This window comes from Dendrobates tinctorius, unplaced genomic scaffold (genome assembly GCF_039654945.1).
Source record: "Dendrobates tinctorius isolate UK_male_01 unplaced genomic scaffold, ASM3965494v1 ptg000019l, whole genome shotgun sequence".
NCBI classification, from domain to species: domain Eukaryota; kingdom Metazoa; phylum Chordata; class Amphibia; order Anura; family Dendrobatidae; genus Dendrobates; species Dendrobates tinctorius.
In genome coordinates this window covers 82,506,588-82,529,269 of record NW_027361687.1, presented here as the reverse complement: position 1 = coordinate 82,529,269, position 22,682 = coordinate 82,506,588, and positions in this window count along the sequence as shown.

The window sequence follows — 22,682 nt, the reverse complement described above, 5'->3', positions numbered from 1 at the left end:
CCTTTATCCTCTAGTCACTTTGGTCACAGCTGTGCCATCGAGCCTGTCACATAGCACTCAGATATCAGTGGGCCTCACACAATCCAAAAGTGTCCAGTGTCCACAAGTGTCTGCAGAAATTCAAAATCTCCCTTATCCTCTCGTCACTTTGGTCACAGCTGTGCCATCGAGCCTGTCACAAAGCGCTCAGATATTCATTGGGCCTCACACAATCCAAAAGTGTCCAGTGTCCACAAGTGTGTGCAGAAATTCAAAATCTCCTTTATCCTCTCGTCACTTTGGTCACAGCTGTGCCATCGAGCCTGTCACATAGCGCTCAGATATTCATTGGGCCTCACACAATCCAAAAGTGTCCAGTGTCCACAAGTGTGTGCAGAAATTCAAAATCTCCTTTATCCTCTAGTCACTTTGGTCACAGCTGTGCCATCGAGCCTGTCACATAGCGCTCAGATATCAGTGGGCCTCACACAATCCAAAAGTGTCCAGTGTCCACAAGTGTCTGCAGAAATTCAAAATCTCCCTTATCCTCTAGTCACTTTGGTCACAGCTGTGCCATCGAGCCTGTCACATAGCGCTCAGATATTCATTGGGCCTCACACAATCCAAAAGTGTCCAGTGTCCACAAGTGTGTGCAGAAATTCAAAATCTCCTTTATCCTCTAGTCACTTTGGTCACAGCTGTGCCATCGAGCCTGTCACATAGCGCTCAGATATTCATTGGGCCTCACACAATCCAAAAGTGTCCAGTGTCCACAAGTGTCTGCAGAAATTCAAAATCTCCCTTATCCTCTCGTCACTTTGGTCACAGCTGTGCCATCGAGCCTGTCACATAGTGCTCAGATATTCATTGGGCCTCACACAATCCAAAAGAGTCCAGTGTCCACAAGTGTGTGCAGAAATTAAAAATCTCCCCTGTCCTATAGACACCTTGTACCTTGTTTTACATTACTATATAGTTTGTTGGATTTTGTCTACATTTCTACCAAAAATGAGGAAGGCTGGTGGAAGAGGCCGTGGAATTGGGCGGGGGTTGGCAGCTGGTAATGATGGTGTTGGTGGTGGATCTGATGGTAGTGGCAAGAGCAAAATAGGACCGAATGCAGGAGGTGTTGAGCCTGCGCCATCGTCTGGCTACATAAGGCCTCGAACGCTTAGTTTTCTAGGAGTTGGCAAACCGCTTTTAAAGCCAGAGCATCAGGAAAAAGTTTTGTCTTACATTGCTGACTCAGCCTCCAGCTCTATCGCCTCCTCTTCTTCAGTTGTAAAAAGTAAAAGCACTGAGTCGTCATTGGAGGCTCATGTTCATGAACCACACCTTTCCTTGTGTCCTTCACCCCAACCAAGATTGAAGGATGACGCAGGCCATAGTACTGATTACTCCATGGAGCTGTTTTCACATACCATGCCTGGATTATCAAGTCAAATGGTGAATTACCCAGGCCAAGATGAATCTGACATGGAGTGCACTGATGCACAGCCGCTGATGGATGATTCTGCTGGTACATTCACTCAGAGCACTACATTGTCCTTGCAGTGTACAGAGCCAGATTCTGACCCTGATGAGACTCAGGTGCCCCTTCCCGCACACTATACCACCATACACGGTGACACAGAGGAAGGTGCACATGACATAGAAGAGGAGGTGATGGATGACCCAGTTGTTGACCCAGATTGGCATCCATTGGGGGAAGAGGGTGCTGCTTCCAATAGCTCAGATGAGGAGCATCCACAGCAGACATCGACATCGCAACAGCTGTTATCTGGCAGGCCCGGAGCACTCCAAAGACAGGTTCCAAACATCAAAATAGTTGCTGGACAGCTTGTCCAGAGGGTCAAAAGATCACAGCATGCTAGGCCGCAAAATGTCTGCCAAAGTAGGAAGAGTGCAGTGTGGCACTTTTTTGAACAAAATCCTCATGATCAGGCCAAGGTTATCTGTAAGAAGTGCGCAAAGACCTTTAGCCGAGGGAAAAATCTGAAAAATTTGAATACCAGTTGCATGCTTAGACATTTAACCAGCATGCACTTGCAAGCGTGGACACAACACCAAACCTCAGGTGCCACATGTGCAACTGATCACAACGAAAGTAGTCAGCAACGCTACATTGTTGCAAGGCCACAGCAGTCAGGGAATCCCACTGTTATATCAACGAAAGACTGATTCTAGGCCATCAGAAAGAACACCAACTCCATCACCATCATCAACCCTCTCTCAGTCCGCCCTGTCCACCGCTACTTCCACCATATGCAGCTCTCAAGTCCAGCTCACCCACCCAGACACTATGAGTAGGTCAAGAAAGTACTCAGTCTCTCATCCGCGTTCACTGGGTTTGAACGCCCACATTACCAAACTAATCTCGTTTGAGATGATGCCCTTTCGGTTGGTGGAAAGCACAGCTTTCCGCGAACTCATGGCCTATGCAGTACCACTCTATGACCTACCCAGTCGCCACTTCTTCTCTCGCAAAGCCATCCCAGCCCTCCACCATCATGTGAAAGACGGCATTGTCCATGCACTCAAGCAGTCAGTGAGCAGAAAGGTGCACCTCACAACAGATGCATGGTCCAGTCGGCATGGCCAGGGCCGTTATGTGTCCATCACTGCGCACTGGGTTAATGTGGTGGATGCAGGGTCCACAGGGGACAGCGGTGGTGGGACAGTGCTGCCTAGCCCACGGTATAGGAAACAGTTGGCTGTAGGCGTTCGACCCTCCTCCTCCTCCTCCTCCTCCAGAAGCGAAAGCTCGTCCACAGAGCGCAGTCGTACGAGCACTCCATCTGCAGCTGCCACTGTTGCACACGATGTGTCCCCCTATCGAGCAGCTAGTGGAAAGCGTCAGCAGGCTGTGTTGCAGATGATGTGTTTGGGCAACAGACACACTGCCGAGGTGCTGGCCGAGTACTTGAAGCGACAAACTGAGTCATGGCTGGGCAGTCTACATCTTGAGGCAGGCAAGGTAGTTAGTGATAACGGCCGTAATTTTGTGGCAGCCATAGCCCTTTCAAAACTCAGCCACATACCTTGCTTGGCTCACACCTTGAACCTGGTGGTGCAGTGCTTCCTCAAAAATTATCCGGAGTTAACAGCCCTGCTCCAGAAGGTGCGAAGACTGTGCGCGCACATCCGCCGGTCGCCTGTACACTCCGTTCGTATGCAGAAGCTGCAGCGATTGCTCCACCTTCCCAACCACCGCCTCATTATCGACATTGCAACAAGGTGGAACTCCACCCTGCACATGGTGGAGCGGCTGTGCGAGCAGAGGCAGGCCATAATGCATTTGTGGGAGGATACGCGGCCAGGCACTTTGAGAGCAGACATGGAGTTGACAGGTGTGCAGTGGTCGAAGCTGAAAGACCTCTGTAAAGTCCTTCAGTGTTCTGAGGAATGCACACGGCTAGTAAGCGCAGACGACGCCATCCTAAGCATGAGCATCCCACTTATGCGTCTGCTCATGCAAACTTTGACGCACCTTAAGGAGCAGGCGTCTGCAGCCAATGTTGATGAGGAGGAAGAGGAGGAGGGAATCCTTGATGACATTCAGCCATTGTCTGCTCAGGGACATTTCCTGGACGAGGTGGAGGAAGAAGAGGAGGAGGAGGAGGATGATGATGGGGATGATTACTTAGGGGAAAAGGATGCATCTCGTGGGGCAAGTGAAAATGTTGGCGTGGCAAGGTCTGGTACAGGGTTTGTGCGTGACTGGAGGGATGTGGATTTGCCAGAAAGTGCTCCTCCACCCAGCACTCGCAGTGCATCATTGACACCGGGAACATTGGCCCACATGTCAGATTATGCCTTGCAGATCCTAAAAAGGGACCCCCGCATTGCCAAAATGATGAACGATGACGACTACTGGTTGGCCAGCATCCTGGATCCACGCTATAAAGGCAAATTACAAAACATCATGCCACAGGAGAACCTTGACCTAATATTGGCTAATAAACAAGCAACTCTGGTAAATCGGTTGCTTGAGGCATTCCCAGCACACAGCAGCGGTGATGGTTCTCACACGAGCCGTACAGGCCGGGGGCAGCTTGGCAGAGGTGTTCGTGGTGCACACAGCAGAAGTGGCGTTGGAGACAGGGGTTTCATGACAATGTTGTGGACTGATTTTTCAAATACCGCTCACACAACTGGTAATACTGCATCGATGGAAAGTGACAGGAGACAGCAGTTGTCAACTATGGTAACAAACTACTTTTCCTCCCATATCGATGTTCTCCCACACAGGTCATTCCCCTTTGACTATTGGGCCGCTAAACTGGACACCTGGCCTGAATTGGCCCAATATGCCTTACAGGAGCTCGCTTGCCCAGCTGCAAGTGTACTATCGGAAAGAGTCTTCAGTGCAGCTGGATCAATCCTGACAGAAAAAAGGACCCGTCTGTCAACCCAAAATGTGGATGATCTAACCTTCATTAAAATGAACCATGCATGGGTTTCCAAGGATTTTGTCCCACCTTCCCCTGATGACACATAGGGTGACAGAAAAATGGCTTGCTTTGGTCCACCTCTTCCTGGGACTTCACCTATTTCGCCTTTTGCATCAGCTGAATGTCCAACATCAACATATGCCACTTTCTAAAACTCCCTAACTGTGCTGCCTCCCCCCCCCATGGCCGGGGTCACCACCTAGCACACGACACCGTGCGAGTGCCGTTGTCCTGGACAGGTGGGTAGGCCGACTCTTGGGCGCGGACACTGGCACAGGGTCCCTCATAGTGCAATCAAGTGTCTCTGACGGTGGTGGTGCACACCCGCCATCAGACACACCGCTGTACTATGAGGGGCCCAGTGCCAGTACCGACGCCCACGAGTGGGCCCCCCTTGCTTGGGCAGGGCCCCAGCATTTGCAATCTTTACCTCTCCCTGCTCCTCCGCTGTGTAATCTGGGCCGTCAAATCCATACTGTGTCTGACACCGTCTGAGCCTGCCTCCTGATGTATAGACATATATTTTGAATGTGTACGCTATCCATACATGTTATCCGGGGATACGGTACCCTTTCTAACCTTTGTGCAATCACGTGCAATCCATACTGGGCCTAACACAGTCTGAGCCTGCCTCCTGATGTATAGACATATATTTTGATTGTGTACGCTATCCATACATGTTATCCGGGGATACAGTACCCTTTCTAACCTTTGTGCAATCACGTGCAATCCATACTGGGCCTAACACCGTCTGAGCCTGCCTCCTGATGTATAGACATATATTTTGAATGTGTACGCTATCCATACATGTTATCTGGGGATACGGTACCCTTTCTCACCTTTGTACAATCACGTGTAATCCATACTGGGCGTGAGGACGGCTGGCGAGCTGTTAAGCAAGCTACAGCACCTGTGGTTTGTACACGTAAGTTTTTAATTTTTTCAGGAATGACGGTTAGGCCTAATTCCGGAACTGCGGTTGACCTGCACTTACTGGGAAATCATCGTTCGCGGGTAATAATTGTAATCACAGATCCCCATCACTAACGTTGTTCAGCGGGTTATCTGCACCTGTAAGCGACAAACACTGGCCTTTTCAGTGTAGCGCACATGCAGCCACGGACATGTAAGGGCATGACACACCAGTTATTGGCCAATCTCATGTGCCAGAGCCTCACGTGTCCCTCTAGTAAGCCGGACTCGGACCGCGCGGCATGACGGAGTCTCATTCGTTAACGGAATTAAGCTTGCAATGTGTGCATCTGTTCTGTAGCTGGCATGGTTGAGGTTGCCCGTGTTGAGTCAAATTACGCAGTAGGCTCCACTCCTGGTGGTGCTCTTCTGGACATTCCTTTAAGGTTCAGCTTTGCAACCATACTGCCCACGTAAAACATACACTTTGCCTTCATGAACACTGTTTGGAGGGTCATGACTCGTGGGAATAACGCCGCCCAATCAGTTAACCTGCTAGAGAGATCCTTCGTTGCTCCCAAGCATGACATCACACTCCCTAGGAGGAAGGTAATGCCACTGTGGCGACTGTACTCCTGGGGGCGACACAAGTGCACTGATGCCCAGCCACTGCTCGATGAATCTGCTGGTACATTGACCCAGACCACTACATTCCCCTCGCACGCTACCCGGCCTGAATCTGACCCTGATGAAACTCAGGTTACCCTTCCCATATACAGTTCCATCTTACACGGTGACAAAGAGGAAGCTGCAGATGAAAGTGCAGGTTCGGCCCACCCGCCATCAGACACACCACCGTACTATCAGGGGCCCTGTGCCAGTGCCGTCGCCAACGAGTGGGCCCCCCCTGCTTGCTCAGGATCACAGCACTTGCAAGGTTGAAATACTGTGCAGTGAGATGGAAGATGGGGACGACGAGGAGTCCAGACTAGTACAGGGATTCCCTAGCGAGGAGACTTATTTCATTGTTTTCAATGTTATTTTCACTAAAGGGTTGAAACAAAAGCGCAATAGGGTCTTATCCGGGTAAAATGTACAAATACTGAAAGTATTAAACTCACCTTCTCAAAGAGAAAATAAAGCTTGGACGTGCAGCAGGCTGACATACTATACAACGGTCCACAGCGGAACCGTACCACAGTTCAATAAGGAATAAATTCTTGGACTTAGAGTGCGCTGCCAGACAGATTCAATAACCACACAAGGTTAAAAAAGTTAACCCTTTAATCCCTACGCGTTTCGAAGCATAACGCTTCTTCTTCAGGGGTTGATACATGACTACAGAGAGCTGTCATCACATTTATACATACAAGATTCAAATTTGGCGCCCTCAGAGACACGAGGAGCGCAGCAAAGGTCAAAGATCAAAGTGATTCAAGCGTCAAGAGTTCATAAAGGTTAAACATTCCCTAATTAAAAATCAATCTTTATTATATTTTACAGATAAAAGAAGAAGAGAAAAAAAAAGAAAAAAAAGGAAGAGGAAAAGGAAAAGAATAATAAAAAATATATAAAAATGAACCCACGACGAGATGGCAAAAAAAAGATCAAAGTCCAGCGAACACACCGCTACACCAAGGAGAGTGCATGAATTTAAAAGAGAGCTTATAATCCAACCATTGGAATGAGTCTCCAAAAAAGTGATGATTAAATGTTGAATATATATATATGATTAAAAATACGATAGAGGAGTTGATGTGAAAAAATGAATGAAGATAAAAATAAAAATAAAAAATAAAAATAAAATGTGTCACCAGTTATTTTATTTCACATTCCATGAGAAATCAGTGGCGTGAGCTGGTAGACAAAAGGAAAAAAGAAAAAGAAAAACCACAAATAGAAGAAACCAAGATCGCATACCGCAGAAGGGGAAAAAAAAAAAAACGAAAAGCAATGCTAAAAAGATTAAAAATATATTTTATATTGTAAATATATTAAAAATGAGAAACTATATAACGAGGTCACCTAGAACAAGAATTAATTAATAAAGAAAAAGAAAATCTGTACGCAAGAAAAAAATTGAGAACAGAAAAACGCATTATTTATTTCATTTCAGAGGTCTATTCGGGATACGAGGTTCTAATAACATGAACCAGACAAATAGAAAAAAATTATAGGAAACGAAAAAATGAAAAAAAATGATCAAAAAACCAAGGGAAGGTATAGAAAAAATTAACACCTTAGTTTCCAGACCAATGAACATTACATGGAATATAAAAGAAAAAAGAAAAACACAATATGTAAAAAATAAAAATTAATACATGAATGGATAAAAATATTATTAGATAAAAATATTATTATTATAATTAATTATTCAAAAGAAGACAGAATTAAAAAGCATATACCCGTTTAGCCAAAATAAATTAATGAAGGATTATAGTATGTATGGGTGAGATTAACCCACTGTGTGGGTGAAAAAAATGTGCTAGAAAAAAAAAAAAATATATATATATATATATATATATATATATATATATATATATATATACACATAATGTTAGGGAAAAAATACAAAAAAAACGAAAATTATTTCACTATTGCATATTTGTGAAAAATATGAACATATGAAAAAATCAATGTGAAGAAAGATTGGGGAAAACCCAAATAGACGAAAATAAAGTCACGGAAATGTGGGGAAATTAACCCATCAACCCCAAATGAAAAAAAGGGGAAGAGACCACGAGTGTGAAACGTGAAGAAAAGGAATACACACCAAAATCACAGTGTGTGGAGAGACATGAAATCAAAAATTACATAATGAATAAATACAATGAAAATATATAAAACATATAAAAATTTATAATAAAAACTCATAAATATAACTGATTCCAGAAGACAATAAATGGATTAAAAAACTAGTGGACATTAGGGATAACAGAGAGAATATCAAAGAAACACTTCAGAAATTTCATTTAACCCATTAGGTTTCAGAGTGTTCAACCTATAAATCCAGAAGATTTCTTTCCTGTTAAGTTGTCCCATCCTATCAGGATGGTTAAAGGGAATCTGCTCGATGGGACTAATCTTTAATCCTTGAGGGTTTTTATCATGTTTTAATAAGAAATGTCTAGATAGACCATGCAAAAGAAAGCCCTTTTTAATATTGTGTCTATGGGAGTTCATTCTAAGATGTAGCGGTTGTGTGGTTCTACCCACATATTGTCTCCCACAGTCACACTCAATTAGATAAATGACAAATTCAGAAGTGCAATTAAGGAAATCACGGATAGGAAAAGATTCATCTGTAGTAGTGGACCTGAAAAATTTCATTCTATGTGTAATATTACTGCAACAAGCACAATTTTTCTTTCCACGACGAAAAATGCCCCTTGGTGTATTATTGGTAACTACTCGGGTTTCTGTCTTATTTTTTAAACGACTGGGGGCTACAAAATTTTTAATATTAGGAGCCCTCCTAAAAGTAATCATCGGATTATTAGGGAGAATTTTTTGCAGAAGTGGATCATTGAGTAAAATGTGCCAGTTCTTACAAAGAACTCTCCTGATTTCCTTGTTCTCTAGGCAATATTGGGTTATGAAATTAGTAGTGTATTTATTCTTATCTACTTCGGCTTCTTTTTTTCTTCCGTTAATCAAGGAGTTTTGAGACATATTAAGACATCTGTTATAGGCATTTGTTATTAATTTCTCAGGATAATTCTTCTTATTAAATCTGTTCATCAGGATTTTTGCTTGATCTTTATAATCCCCTATATTTGAACAATTTTTTCTAATCCTTCTATATTGATTATCAGGAATTTTATCTGATCCCAAGTACTATAAAAAAACCTCTTTTGAAACCATCCCTAGTGTTAAAATCAATTATGATAAACTAATTCAGGAAGGAAAAGAAAACAACATTTTTAATAATAATGAATATAGATTTTTAAAATTTGTACGGACCCGCACACAATTTTTTTATCATTTACCTAAGATCCACAAGAATTTAGAAAATCCACCGGGGAGGCCCATCATATCGGGTATAGACTCAGTTACGAGTAACCTGTCTCATTTTATAGATAGAATCATGGTTACACATATTCCATCACTGAAAAGTTTCATCAGGGACTCAACTGATTTAATACAGTATTTCCATGATATCGAATGGAAACCGAATTTTATATTTTTAAGTATGGACGTATCATCACTTTATTCTAATATTTCACACACTTTGGGGTTGGCTTGTTTTAACAAAGTTTTAATAAGTGATAAGAGACTGAACAAGGCACAAAAACACTTTATTTTAAAAGGCATGGAATTCATTTTAAAAAATAACTTTTTTACTTTTGAGGGTAATCTATATCATCAACAGCTGGGGACTGCGATGGGCTCTAAGGTCGCACCAACCTATGCTAATATTTTCATGGGTATTTTTGAGGAGTTCCATATTTTTAAATCTAAATGGTATAGCAACATAATTCTATATAAAAGATTCATTGATGACCTTCTTTTTATATGGGATAACAGCAATGATGATATTCATAATTTTATTCATGATCTTAATATGAATAATTGGGGTTTGTCTTTTTCCTCAACATTTGACAGTAATGAAATTAACTTCTTAGATTTGACTATTTTTATCAAGGATAATATTATTGCAACTAAAACATTTTTCAAGAACGTTGATACTAACAGCTATATTCCTTTCAACAGTGGTCACTATGGAAAGTGGCTCAGGAACATTCCTGATAATCAATATAGAAGGATTAGAAAAAATTGTTCAAATATAGGGGATTATAAAGATCAAGCAAAAATCCTGATGAACAGATTTAATAAGAAGAATTATCCTGAGAAATTAATAACAAATGCCTATAACAGATGTCTTAATATGTCTCAAAACTCCTTGATTAACGGAAGAAAAAAAGAAGCCGAAGTAGATAAGAATAAATACACTACTAATTTCATAACCCAATATTGCCTAGAGAACAAGGAAATCAGGAAAGTTCTTTGTAAGAACTGGCACATTTTACTCAATGATCCACTTCTGCAAAAAATTCTCCCTAATAATCCGATGATTACTTTTAGGAGGGCTCCTAATATTAAAAATTTTGTAGCCCCCAGTCGTTTAAAAAATAAGACAGAAACCCGAGTAGTTACCAATAATACACCAAGGGGCATTTTTCGTCGTGGAAAGAAAAATTGTGCTTGTTGCAGTAATATTACACATAGAATGAAATTTTTCAGGTCCACTACTACAGATGAATCTTTTCCTATCCGTGATTTCCTTAATTGCACTTCTGAATTTGTCATTTATCTAATTGAGTGTGACTGTGGGAGACAATATGTGGGTAGAACCACACAACCGCTACATCTTAGAATGAACTCCCATAGACACAATATTAAAAAGGGCTTTCTTTTGCATGGTCTATCTAGACATTTCTTATTAAAACATGATAAAAACCCTCAAGGATTAAAGATAAATCCCATCGAGCAGATTCCCTTTAACCATCCTGATAGGATGGGACAACTTAACAGGAAAGAAATCTTCTGGATTTATAGGTTGAACACTCTGAAACCTAATGGGTTAAATGAAATTTCTGAAGTGTTTCTTTGATATTCTCTCTGTTATCCCTAATGTCCACTAGTTTTTTAATCCATTTATTGTCTTCTGGAATCAGTTATATTTATGAGTTTTTATTATAAATTTTTATATGTTTGATATATTTTCATTGTATTTATTCATTATGTAATTTTTGATTTCATGTCTCTCCACACACTGTGATTTTGGTGTGTATTCCTTTTCTTCACGTTTCACACTCGTGGTCTCTTCCCCTTTTTTTCATTTGGGGTTGATGGGTTAATTTCCCCACATTTCCGTGACTTTATTTTCGTCTATTTGGGTTTTCCCCAATCTTTCTTCACATTGATTTTTTCATATGTTCATATTTTTCACAAATATGCAATAGTGAAATAATTTTTGTTTTTTTTGTATTTTTTCCCTAACATTATGTATGTATGTATATATATATATATATATATTTTTTTTTTTTTTTTCTAGCACATTTTTTTCACCCACACAGTGGGTTAATCTCACCCATACATACTATAATCCTTCATTAATTTATTTTGTCTAAACGGGTATATGCTTTTTAATTCTGTCTTCTTTTGAATAATTAATTATAATAATAATATTTTTATCTAATAATATTTTTATCCATTCATGTATTAATTTTTATTTTTTACATATTGTGTTTTTATTTTTTCTTTTATATTCCATGTAATGTTCATTGGTCTGGAAACTAAGGTGTTAATTTTTTCTATACCTTCCCTTGGTTTTTTGATCATTTTTTTTCATTTTTTCGTTTCCTATAATTTTTTTCTATTTGTCTGGTTCATGTTATTAGAACCTCGTATCCCGAATAGACCTCTGAAATGAAATTAATAATGCGTTTTTCTGTTCTCAATTTTTTTCTTGCGTACAGATTTTCTTTTTCTTTATTAATTAATTCTTGTTCTAGGTGACCTCGTTATATAGTTTCTCATTTTTAATATATTTACAATATAAAATATATTTTTAATCTTTTTAGCATTGCTTTTCGTTGTTTTTTTTTTTTTTTTTTTTTTCTTCCCCTTCTGCGGTATGCGATCTTGGTTTCTTCTATTTGTGGTTTTTCTTTTTCTTTTTTCCTTTTGTCTACCAGCTCACGCCACTGATTTCTCATGGAATGTGAAATAAAATAACTGGTGACACATTTTATTTTTATTTTTTATTTTTATTTTTATCTTCATTCATTTTTTCACATCAACTCCTCTATCGTATTTTTAATCATATATATATATATTCAACATTTAATCATCACTTTTTTGGAGACTCATTCCAATGGTTGGATTATAAGCTCTCTTTTAAATTCATGCACTCTCCTTGGTGTAGCGGTGTGTTCGCTGGACTTTGATCTTTTTTTTGCCATCTCGTCGTGGGTTCATTTTTATATATTTTTTATTATTCTTTTCCTTTTTCTCTTCCTTTTTTTTCTTTTTTTTTCTCTTCTTCTTTTATCTGTAAAATATAATAAAGATTGATTTTTAATTAGGGAATGTTTAACCTTTATGAACTCTTGACGCTTGAATCACTTTGATCTTTGACCTTTGCGGCGCTCCTCGTGTCTCTGAGGGCGCCAAATTTGAATCTTGTATGTATAAATGTGATGACAGCTCTCTGTAGTCATGTATCAACCCCTGAAGAAGAAGCGTTATGCTTCGAAACGCGTAGGGATTAAAGGGTTAACTTTTTTAACCTTGTGTGGTTATTGAATCTGTCTGGCAGCGCACTCTAAGTCCAAGAATTTATTCCTTATTGAATTGTTTTCAATGTTGGGACAGCAATTTTTGGGGAGCACTATACTCTGGAGAATGATAGATGGGGCCCACCATACACTGGAACATTCCAAAGGTGGACATCAGACACTGGAGCAGCATTTACAGGGCCCATTATACACTAGAGCATTAGAAATGAGGCCCATTATGTTTGGAGCCCATAAGACAGTGGAGCTTCATCCATGGGGACCAACATATACTGTAGCATTATGTGGAGCTCATCATATACTGTTTCAAACATTATATGGGACCAATGATTCTGTATGGAGAAATAGATGGGCCTCGTCATGAGATGTAAAAAGTAAAGTATTTTTCATTGTACTATACCGCTATTTCTCTGCCGTATCGGAGCATGATGAGTTGTGGTATGTGTTAAAGGGGCGCTCTTTCACCCAGGGCACATGAAAACCTGGAGCCAGCCCTACCCCCCCACAACTTTAGCCAAATAACCCCCATTTTTCAGTGCGTAACTTGTATTATGAAGTTAATTAAGGTTGACAAGCTTAAGTAAGAAGAATTGATGCTTTTGGCATTCAAATGGGCACTGTAGGTGTGTTTCCTGTCCTCCTCTCACTGCCAACTTTTATTCCCCATTGACTTACATTGGGTTTCGTGTTTCGGGACGACCCCGACTTTTCCCTATAATCGGACAATCTTGCTCGACCCGACTTTTGGAAAAGTCGGGTTTCACGAAACGAAACTCGACCCTAAAAAACCAAAAGTCGCTCAACTCTAGTCAAAGGGGAATGACCTGTGAGGGAGAACATTGATATGGGAGGAGAAGTAGTTTGTAACCATAGTTGACAACTGCTGTCTCCTGTCACTTTCAATCGATACAGTATTACCAGTCGTGTGAGCGGTACTTGAAAAGTCAGTCCACAACATGGTCATGAAACCCCTGTCTCCAACGCCACTTCGGATGTCTGCAGCACGAACATCTCTTCCATGTTGCCCCCTACGGCTCGTGGGAGAACCATCACCGCTGCTGTGTGCTGGGAATGCGTCAAACGGTTTAAAGAGTTGCTTGTTTGTTAGCCAATATTAGCTCTAGGTTCTTCTGTGGCATGATGTTTTGGAATTTGCCTTTATAGCGTGGATCCAGGATGCTGGCCAACCAGTAGTCGTCATTGTTCATCATTTTGGCAATGCAGGGGTCCCTCTTTAAGATCTGCAAGGCATAATCACACATGTGGGCCAATGTTCCAGGTGTCAATGATGCACTGCGAGTGCTGGGTGGAGGAACACTTTCTGCCATATCCACATCCCTCCAGTCACGCACAAAGCCTGTATCTGACCTTGCCACGCCAACATTTTCTCTTGCCCCCCGAGAAGCATCCTCCTCCCCTAAATAATCATCACCATCATCCTCCTCCTCTTCTTCCTCCACCTCATCCAGGAGAGTTCCCTGAGCAGACAATGGCTGACTGTCATTAAGGCTTCCCTCCTCCTCTTCCTCCTCAGATGCAGACGCCTGCTCCTTAATGTGCATCAAAGTTTGTTTGCATGAGCAGATGCATAAGTGGGATGCTCATGCTTATGATGGCGTCGTCTGCGCTTACCAGCCGTGTGCATTCCTCAAAACACTGAAAGACTTAATAGAGGTCTTTCAGCTTCGACCACTGCACACCCAACTCCATGTCTGCCCTCAAACTGTCTGCCCGTGTATCCTCCCACAAATGCATTACAGCCTGCCTCTGTTCGCACAGCCTCTCAACCATGTGCAGGGTGGAGTTCCACCTTGTTGCAACGTCGATAATTAGGCGGTGCTTTTGAAGATGGAGCAATCGCTGCAGCTTCGGCATACGACTGGAGTGTACGAGGCGACCGGCGGATGTGCGAGCACAGTTCTCGCACCTTATGGAGCAGGGTTGTTAACTCCGGATAATTATTGAGGAAGCACTGCACCACCAGGTTCAAGGTGTGAGCCAGGCAAGGTATGTGTCTGAGTTTTGAAAGAGCTATGGCTGCCACAAAATTCCAGCCATTATCACTAACTACCTTGCCTGCCTCAAGATGTAGACTGCCCAGCCATGACTCAGTTTGTTGCTGCAAGTAGTCAGTCAGTACCTCCGCGGTGTGTCTGTTGTCGCCCAAACACATCATCTTCATCACAGCCTGCTGCCGCTTACCACTACCTGTTCGATAGTGGGACACCTCGTGTGCCACACTGGCAGCTGCGGATGGAGTGCTCGTGTGACTGCGCTCTGTGGACGAGCTTTCGCTTCTGGAGGAGGAGGGTCAAACGCCTACAGCCAACTGTTTCCTATACCGTGGGCTAGGCAGCAATGTCCCACCGCCGCTGTCCCCTGTGGACCCTGCATCCACCACATTAACCCAGTGCACAGTGATGGACACGTAACGGACCTGGCCATGCCTACTGGACCATGCATCTGTTGTGAGGTGCACCTTTACACTCACTGATTGCTTGAGTGCATGGACAATGCGGTCTTTCGCATGTAGGTGGAGGGCTGGGATGGCTTTTCGCAAAAAGAATTGCCGACTGGGTAGGTCATAGCGTGGTACTGCGTAGGCCATGAGCTCGCGGAAAGCTTTGCTTTCTACCAACCGGTAGGGCATCATCTCTAATGAGATTAGTTTGGCAATGTGGGCGTCAAACACAGTGTATGCGGATGAGAGGATGAGTACTTTCTTGTCCTACTCAGAGTCTCTGGTAGGGTGAGCTGGACTTGAGAGCTGCATATGGTGGAAATGGCAGTGGACATGGTGGACTGAGAGAGGGTTGGTGATGGTGTTGGTGGTCTTGCTGATGGCCTACATTTAGTCTTTTGTAGCAATAACATTGTGATTCCCTGACTGCTTTGGCCTTACGACGACACCTCACAATTTGCTGCTGGTGGTGTGCTAACCGGTGGGCTTACAGTGGGGGAAGCGATGTAGCGTTGCTGACTACCTTCATTCGGAGCAGGTGCACATGTGGTATGAGAGGTTTGGTAGTCCGTCCACGTTTGCAAATGCATGGTGGTTAAATGTCTAGCCGAGGGAAAAATCTGAGAAATTTGAATACCAGTTGCATGCTTAAAGGTCTTTGCGCACTTCTTACAGATAACCTTGGCTTGATCATTAGGATTTTGTTAAAAAAAGTGCCACACTGCACTCTTCCTACTATGGAAGACATTTTGAGGCTTTGCACGCTGTGCTAATTTGACCGTCTGGCCAAGCTGTCCTGCAACTCTTTTGGTTTTTGTAACCCGTTTTTGGACTGCTACGGGCCTGTGCCAGCTAACAGCTGTTGCGCTGTCGATGCCTGCTACAGATCCTCCTCCTCCTCTTCTGAGCTATTGGCAGCGGCACCCTCTTCCCCCAATGGGTGCCAATCTGGGCCAACAACTGGGTCATCCATCACCTCCTCTTCAATGTCATGTGCACCTTCCTCTGTGTCACCGTGTATGGTGGTATAGTATGCGGGAAGGGGCACCTGAGTTTCATCAGGGTCAGATTCTGGCTCAGTACACTGCGAGGACAAAGTAGTGCTCTGAGTGAATGTACCAGCAGAAAAATCTAGCAGTGGCTGTGCAGCAGTGCACTCCATGTCAGATTCATCTTGGACTGGGGAATTCACGATTTGACTTGATAACCCAGGCATGGTATGTGAAAAGAGCTCCATGGAGTAATCTGTAGCGTGGCTTGCCGCATCCTTCACTTTTGGTAGGGGTGAAGGACACAAGGAAAGGTGTTGTTCCTGACCACGAGCCTCGGCTGACGACTCAGTGCTTTTATTTTTTGAAACTTCAGAAGAGGAGGCGATAGAGCTGCAGGCTGTGTCAGCAATGTAAGCCAAAACTTGTTCCTGAAGCTCCGGCTTTAAAAGCGGTTTACCTACTCCCAGAAAAGGGAGCCTTCGAGGCCTTGTGGAGCCAAACAATGATGCAGGCTCAACACCTCCTGCCTTAGGTGCTATTGTGCTTTTGCCACTACCAGCAGATGCACCACCACCTCCTTAAGTACCAGCTTGCAACCCCCGCCCACGTTCAAGGCCTCTTCCACCATACTTCCTCATTTTTGGGAAAATGTACCCAAAATACCACCAGCTATATGGTACTGTAAAACAAGGTACAGCGTGTATAGAGTATTGGGGAGAATTTTAATCTCCCTAGAGATTTTAGGAGGCTGAACTATTATCTCAGGCCCACTATAGATTATACACCTTGTATTTTGTCATACAACAGCCAATTACAGCCTGTTACGTTGAGGTGTAGAGTATTGGGGAGAATTTGAATCTCCCTAGTGATTTTAGGAGGCTGAACTATTATCTCTGGCCCACTATAGATTACACCTCAACGTAACAGGCTGTAATTGGCTGGTGTATGACAAAATACAAGGTGTATAGAGTATTGGGGAGAATTTGAATCTCGCTAGAGATTTTAGGAGGCTGACAATGATGCTCTCAGTCCAAGTATGGCAGCAGGCAGCCTAATAAGCAGGACTGCTGCACACAAAAGTGTGGAAAAATGAATGCTTGGTAACTGTGAAGAAAAGTATTTTTGCTTTTAAAAAGGCAGTTTGCACAGCAGTGTGCAAACAGTAATGCAGCTATCAGGGAGCCTTATAAGGCAGCCTAATAACCAACAGAGCTGATGCACAAAAATATAGCCTCCCCTGTCACTGCACACAAACTGTTGAGGTGCACAGTGAAAATCGCTACCAGCAGAAGCAGTTTATTTGTTCTTCCCTGCCTAATGCTCTCCCTTATTCAGAATCATCAGCAGCAACCTCTCCCTATGCTAAGATCGGCAGAAGTAAGAGGGAGGTCGGCGTGCACGCCCTTTTATACCCCCTGTGACGCCACACAAAGCAAGCCAATCACTTGCATGCCCTACTCAAAGATGTTGGAGACCGCTGCCCATGTTATCGCATTGCCCACAGTGTGCGTCCTCAATCATTGGCTGAAAAAGGGCGCTGGAAGCATCATTTGAAACGCGACTTTGGCGCTCTGGTCGCCGACCTCGTGGCCGACCTCCCGCTATGGTTGGGTTTCGTTTCATGAAACCCGACTTTAGCAAAAGTCGTCGACTTATGAATTTGACCGACCTGTTTCGCTCAACTCTATTCACCCCTTAGGCTGGCATCGGTGCATAGTACCTTTAGAGGAAGTTGATCCCAGCTTATTCCTCGTCTCAGGTTTTGGTAACTCAGCCACCACCAAAGGCTCATTTTTACATGTCCTGGAAGCAGAATCCTCTTTGATAGGTTGTTTGGATACTTCTTTGTATTCATTATGACATATGATTGAAGGACTCGCGTATGAGCTTGGGCCCAAGATACCGCCTGAATGCACGCAGTCAGAGAACCCAGGATGGACATGGCGTCCCTCAGTGTTGGCGCTCTCTGGTCTCTGAACCAGATTACTTTCTGCCGAAGGTCTCTGTCGATCTTTGGGAAGAAAGGAGGTTCTTTCTTCCGAATCCAAGAGGATCCCCAGGAATTTCCTCCTTGGAGAAGGATAGAGGGCCGACTTTTGGAGATTCGGTATCCACCCCAGGCCTTCTAGTATCTGTAGGGTCCTTGATACATCTTGGTTCAGCCGAATTACCGAGGGTGCGATGATCAGCAGATCATCTAGATACGGCACAATGCATATCCCTTGAAGCCGATTAGAGATGACTGTTTCCCTCATTATTTTCGTGAATACCCTTGGTGCTGAGGATATCCCAAACGGCAGGGTGTTGAACTGGAGGTGGCGGATTCTCTGGTCGCGGGAGATCGCGAACCTCAGGAACTTTCGGTGGTCTGGGTGGATGGGGACGTGGTAATACGCGTCCCTCAGATCTATTGTGGCCATTTGCCAGTTTCGTCCAATCAGCGGAATCGCTGACTTCACCGACTCCATCTTGAACCTTCGGTACTTGATGAAGTGGTTCAGGGGCTTTAGATTTATTATAAGCCTGTATTTTCCTGAAGGTTTTTTTTTTTTTTATCAGGAACAAGCGAGAATAATGCCCCCTGCCCTCCTCTTGTGGAGGCACATATGAGACCACTTCTTCCCGTAGGAGCTCTTCTATCTGACACCACCCTCTAGGGGAAACAGTTTTCTAAGCTCGGAGGGCACAGTGAGTGCCTTCTCGGGGGAGGACCACTCCTGAGCTACTAAATCCTGTGTGATCTCATGAACCGGGAAACCCTTTCTACCTCTGGGTTTCAACCCTCCATACATCTCATCCTGTACTGAGAGTTTAACCTCCTCGTCCTCTAATCCCATGGTATTTCTAACCATGGATACTAACTCCTCCATATCCTCTGAGGAGAAATAGTATTTTTTCGCATCATGAGTGGATGTGGACGTGGAGCCCTCATTTTCCCAGATTTCCTCCGATCCGGAGGAACAGACTCCTCCCGAGTCCGAGTCAGCTTCCACGGGCGCTCTCTTCCTCTTTTTTGGGGCAGGGCCCTGGGCCGCGGGGGTCTGGGCTGCTATGGAAGTCTGCACCTCTTATCTGATGAGAGCCTTTATGCTGTCAAACAGGGAGGGTTGCTCGGTACGCAGGATATTTTGCGTACAGGGTTGGCATAACTTCTTCCTGTAGTCAGAAGGAAACCTGGCACCACAAATACCACACTTGCGGGGATTTTTAGGGATCGAGGCCTTGTCTTCCTGCAATTAGAAGAGAGGCTCGCTCAGATCCGTGCCACCGTAGTTTGACAGAGACGGGACCAGCCCTGCTACTCACTGTAGGAGGGGGAACGCTGGGCTCCACAGATGCTGCAGTTGAGGGCTTCTCACCATCCATGTCTGCACACACCACAGACACACTGCGCTTACCTGGAGCTGCTGCACCTTTTTAAGGGTGTTGCTTGGCGTTTTTCTGTGGTGCTCCTCCCTCCTTCCTTGTCCCTGGTGAGGACTCTGGTCGACCCCCGCCACCATTGGAGGCCTTTCCCGGGTCCCCCGAGTGCCGGCGCGTTTTTCCCCTCTCACAGGACGCCGGAGGCCGCAAACCGGAAGTGCGCGTCATCGCAACTTCCGGTTCACTGCCTGCCCCCTCTGGCGCGCGCGCGCCGGCGTCATCCTGCAGCGTTTGGGAGGAGGGAGGATGCCGGGGAGCTATGCAGGACCCTGCAGGCACCATACCGCGCCACTTTACCCCAGAGGGCGTGGGAGGGGCGGCAAAAGTCCAGAGTCACACTGCGGTGGAGACGGGAGCAGCCTGTGGAGGAGGGGAGGCGAACCCCCCGACCTCGGCTGCCCAACTTCGGTAAGTATATAGGCTCCGCTCGCTGGCCACGGCAGCCCCTTGTGACCTCTTCATGCCCCGATAGGGGACAGGAAAAACACTGAGGTAGCAGGAAGGGGAGGGTTATTTAACCTCTGTGTTCCTGTCCCCCATTAGGGCGGGGAGACAACCTCCAAGGTGGCTGTCGTGGAAGGTGACTAGAGAAAATACGAATTTTTTATTTTCACGCCCGGGCGTTATAAACGTCTGTGAAGCACTTGGGGGTTCAAAGTGCTCACCACACACCTAGATAAGTTCCATTGGGGGTCTAGTTTCCAAAATGATGTCATTTGTGGGGAGTTTCTACTGTTTTGGTACATCAGGGGTTTTCCAATCGCGACATGGTGTCCGATCTCAATTTCATCCAAAAATGGCGGTGCTTCCCTTCCGAGCTCTGCCATGCGCCCAAATAGTGGTTTACCCCAACATGTGGGGTATCAGCGTAGTCAGGAAAAATTGCACAATAACTTTTAGGGTCCTGTTACCATTGGGAAAATAAAATTTGAGGGTGAAAACATTTTTGTGGAAAAAATATGATTTTTTTAATTGTACCGCTGTACGTTAGAACTTTGAACCCACAAGGGCTTCACAGAAGTTTATCACCACATATCTAGATAAGTTCCTTGGGGTGGTCTAGTTTCCAAAATGGGGTCACTTGTGGGGGGTTTCTACTGTTTAGGTATATCAGGGGCTCTCCAAACGTGACATGGCGTCCGATCTGAATTCCAGCCAATTTTACATTGAAAAAGTCAAACGGCGCTCCTTCCCTTCTGAGCTCTGCCATGCGCCAAAAGAGTGGTTCCCCCCCACATATCAGGTATCAGCGCACTCAGGAGAAATTGGACAGCAAAAATTATTGTGCAATTTGTCCTGTTACCCTTGGTAAAATAAAAAAATTGAACCTGAAGTATTTTTTTTGTGAAAAAAAGTTAGATGTTCATTTTTTTTTTTAAATATTCAAAAAAATTCCTGTGATGCACCTAAAGGGTTAATAAACTTCTTGAATGTGGTTTTGAGCACCTTAAGGGGTGCAGTTTTTAGAATGGTGTCACTTTTGGGTATTTTCTATCATATAGACCCCGCAAAGTGGCTTCAAATGTGATGTGGTCCGTAAAAATAAAATGGTGTTGCAAAAATGAGAAATCGCTGGTCAATTTTTAACCCTTATAACTTCCTAACAAAAAAAATTTTGGTTCCAAAATTGTGCTGATGTAAAGTAAATATGTGGGAAATGTTACTTATCAAGTTTTGTGTGTGCCATATCTCTGTGATTTAAGGGCATAAAAATTCAAAGTTGGAAAATTGCGAAATTTTCAAAATTTTGGCCAAATTTCCGTTTTTTCACACATAAACGCAAGTTATTTGAATAAAATTTTACCACTATCATGAAGTACAATATGTCACAAGAAAACAATGTCAGAATCACCAGGATCCATGGAAGCGTTCCAGAGTTATGACCTCATAAAGGGACAGTGGTCAGAATTGTAAAAATTGGCCTGGTCATGAACGTGCAAACCACCCTTGGGGGTGAAGGGGTTAAGGTCTTCTGTCTGTCTGGCATGGCAGTTCAATAAAGCCTTTTTGAAGTACTTTTTGCTGTGTGTGCACTGGTTACTGCATTTCTTTTTCTATTTTCTCTGTATTCCAATTACACCTTGGGCTAGTTATATACGGCTAATATATCCTACAGGTAGCAGCAGCAGCACCAGAACACAGGAAGGGAATGGACCCTCTTGATGTATGTGGAACGCTAGCCAGGGCCATGAGGTACCGGGCCGCTTCTGAAAGGGGCAGTGTCACAGCGGCGGTGACCCGGTCCATGGCCCTTGGCGTCCAATAAAAGGAGAGTATTTGCGTGATATCTGATTAGAAGTGACCAGCGCTACAGTGCAGATCCCCTGGGATTGATGGTGATGCAGCAGAGTTGGTATAGCTCCCCACAAGTAGAGCTTTGTCTCAGGGCAGATGAAAGATGTTGAGGAAGATGGTGAGGAAGATGGTGATGTAATGTGAAGCAAGGGATGTAGCAGTGCTGAGTAGGTGACGCAGGAAGAAATGCAGGAGACACAGCTGAATGCAGTTCCAAGGCTTTATTCACAATTCTGGTGTACACAGATGCCCGCTTGGTGCTACTTCTTCCAGGTAAGGGATCCAGCCAACTTCCAGGCAGATAGAGAACACCTTTCCCAAAACTCCCTGTCAGTATATGCCTTCCCTGGCTGTCTCACTGTCCTTATTTTCACTCCTCTTCCTTCCCAGCACCTCACAGTCAGTGTCTCAGATGAGCAGCCGCGGTGTTATAATAATGTCCTTTCTTTTATGTGCATATATATATATATATATATATATATATATATATACACACACACACACATGATTACATAAGCCATTTAATTTGCCTAGAATTTGAAACTCTTTTTAGCTTGCGTATATATGGGTGTTACCTTTGGGTGTTACTTTTTGTGAACATTAGCTGGTTTTCCTTGTCTTGCGTGACTTCTCTGGTAGCGCAGATAAGGATAGCTAACAGCTAAGCAAATTGTATGTGCCATTTCTGCAAACGCAATATGTTTCAACACCCTTTCGGCTTTGCTATTTAAACTCTTAAGAATATGTATTGAGTTAGACAGAGGACGGCCCACACCTAGTGTGGCTGTCATTCTCTCTCCATGCCGGCATGACCAAATAAAGAAACATCTTACTTATTCAGATCTGGACGATTTCTAATTGGAAG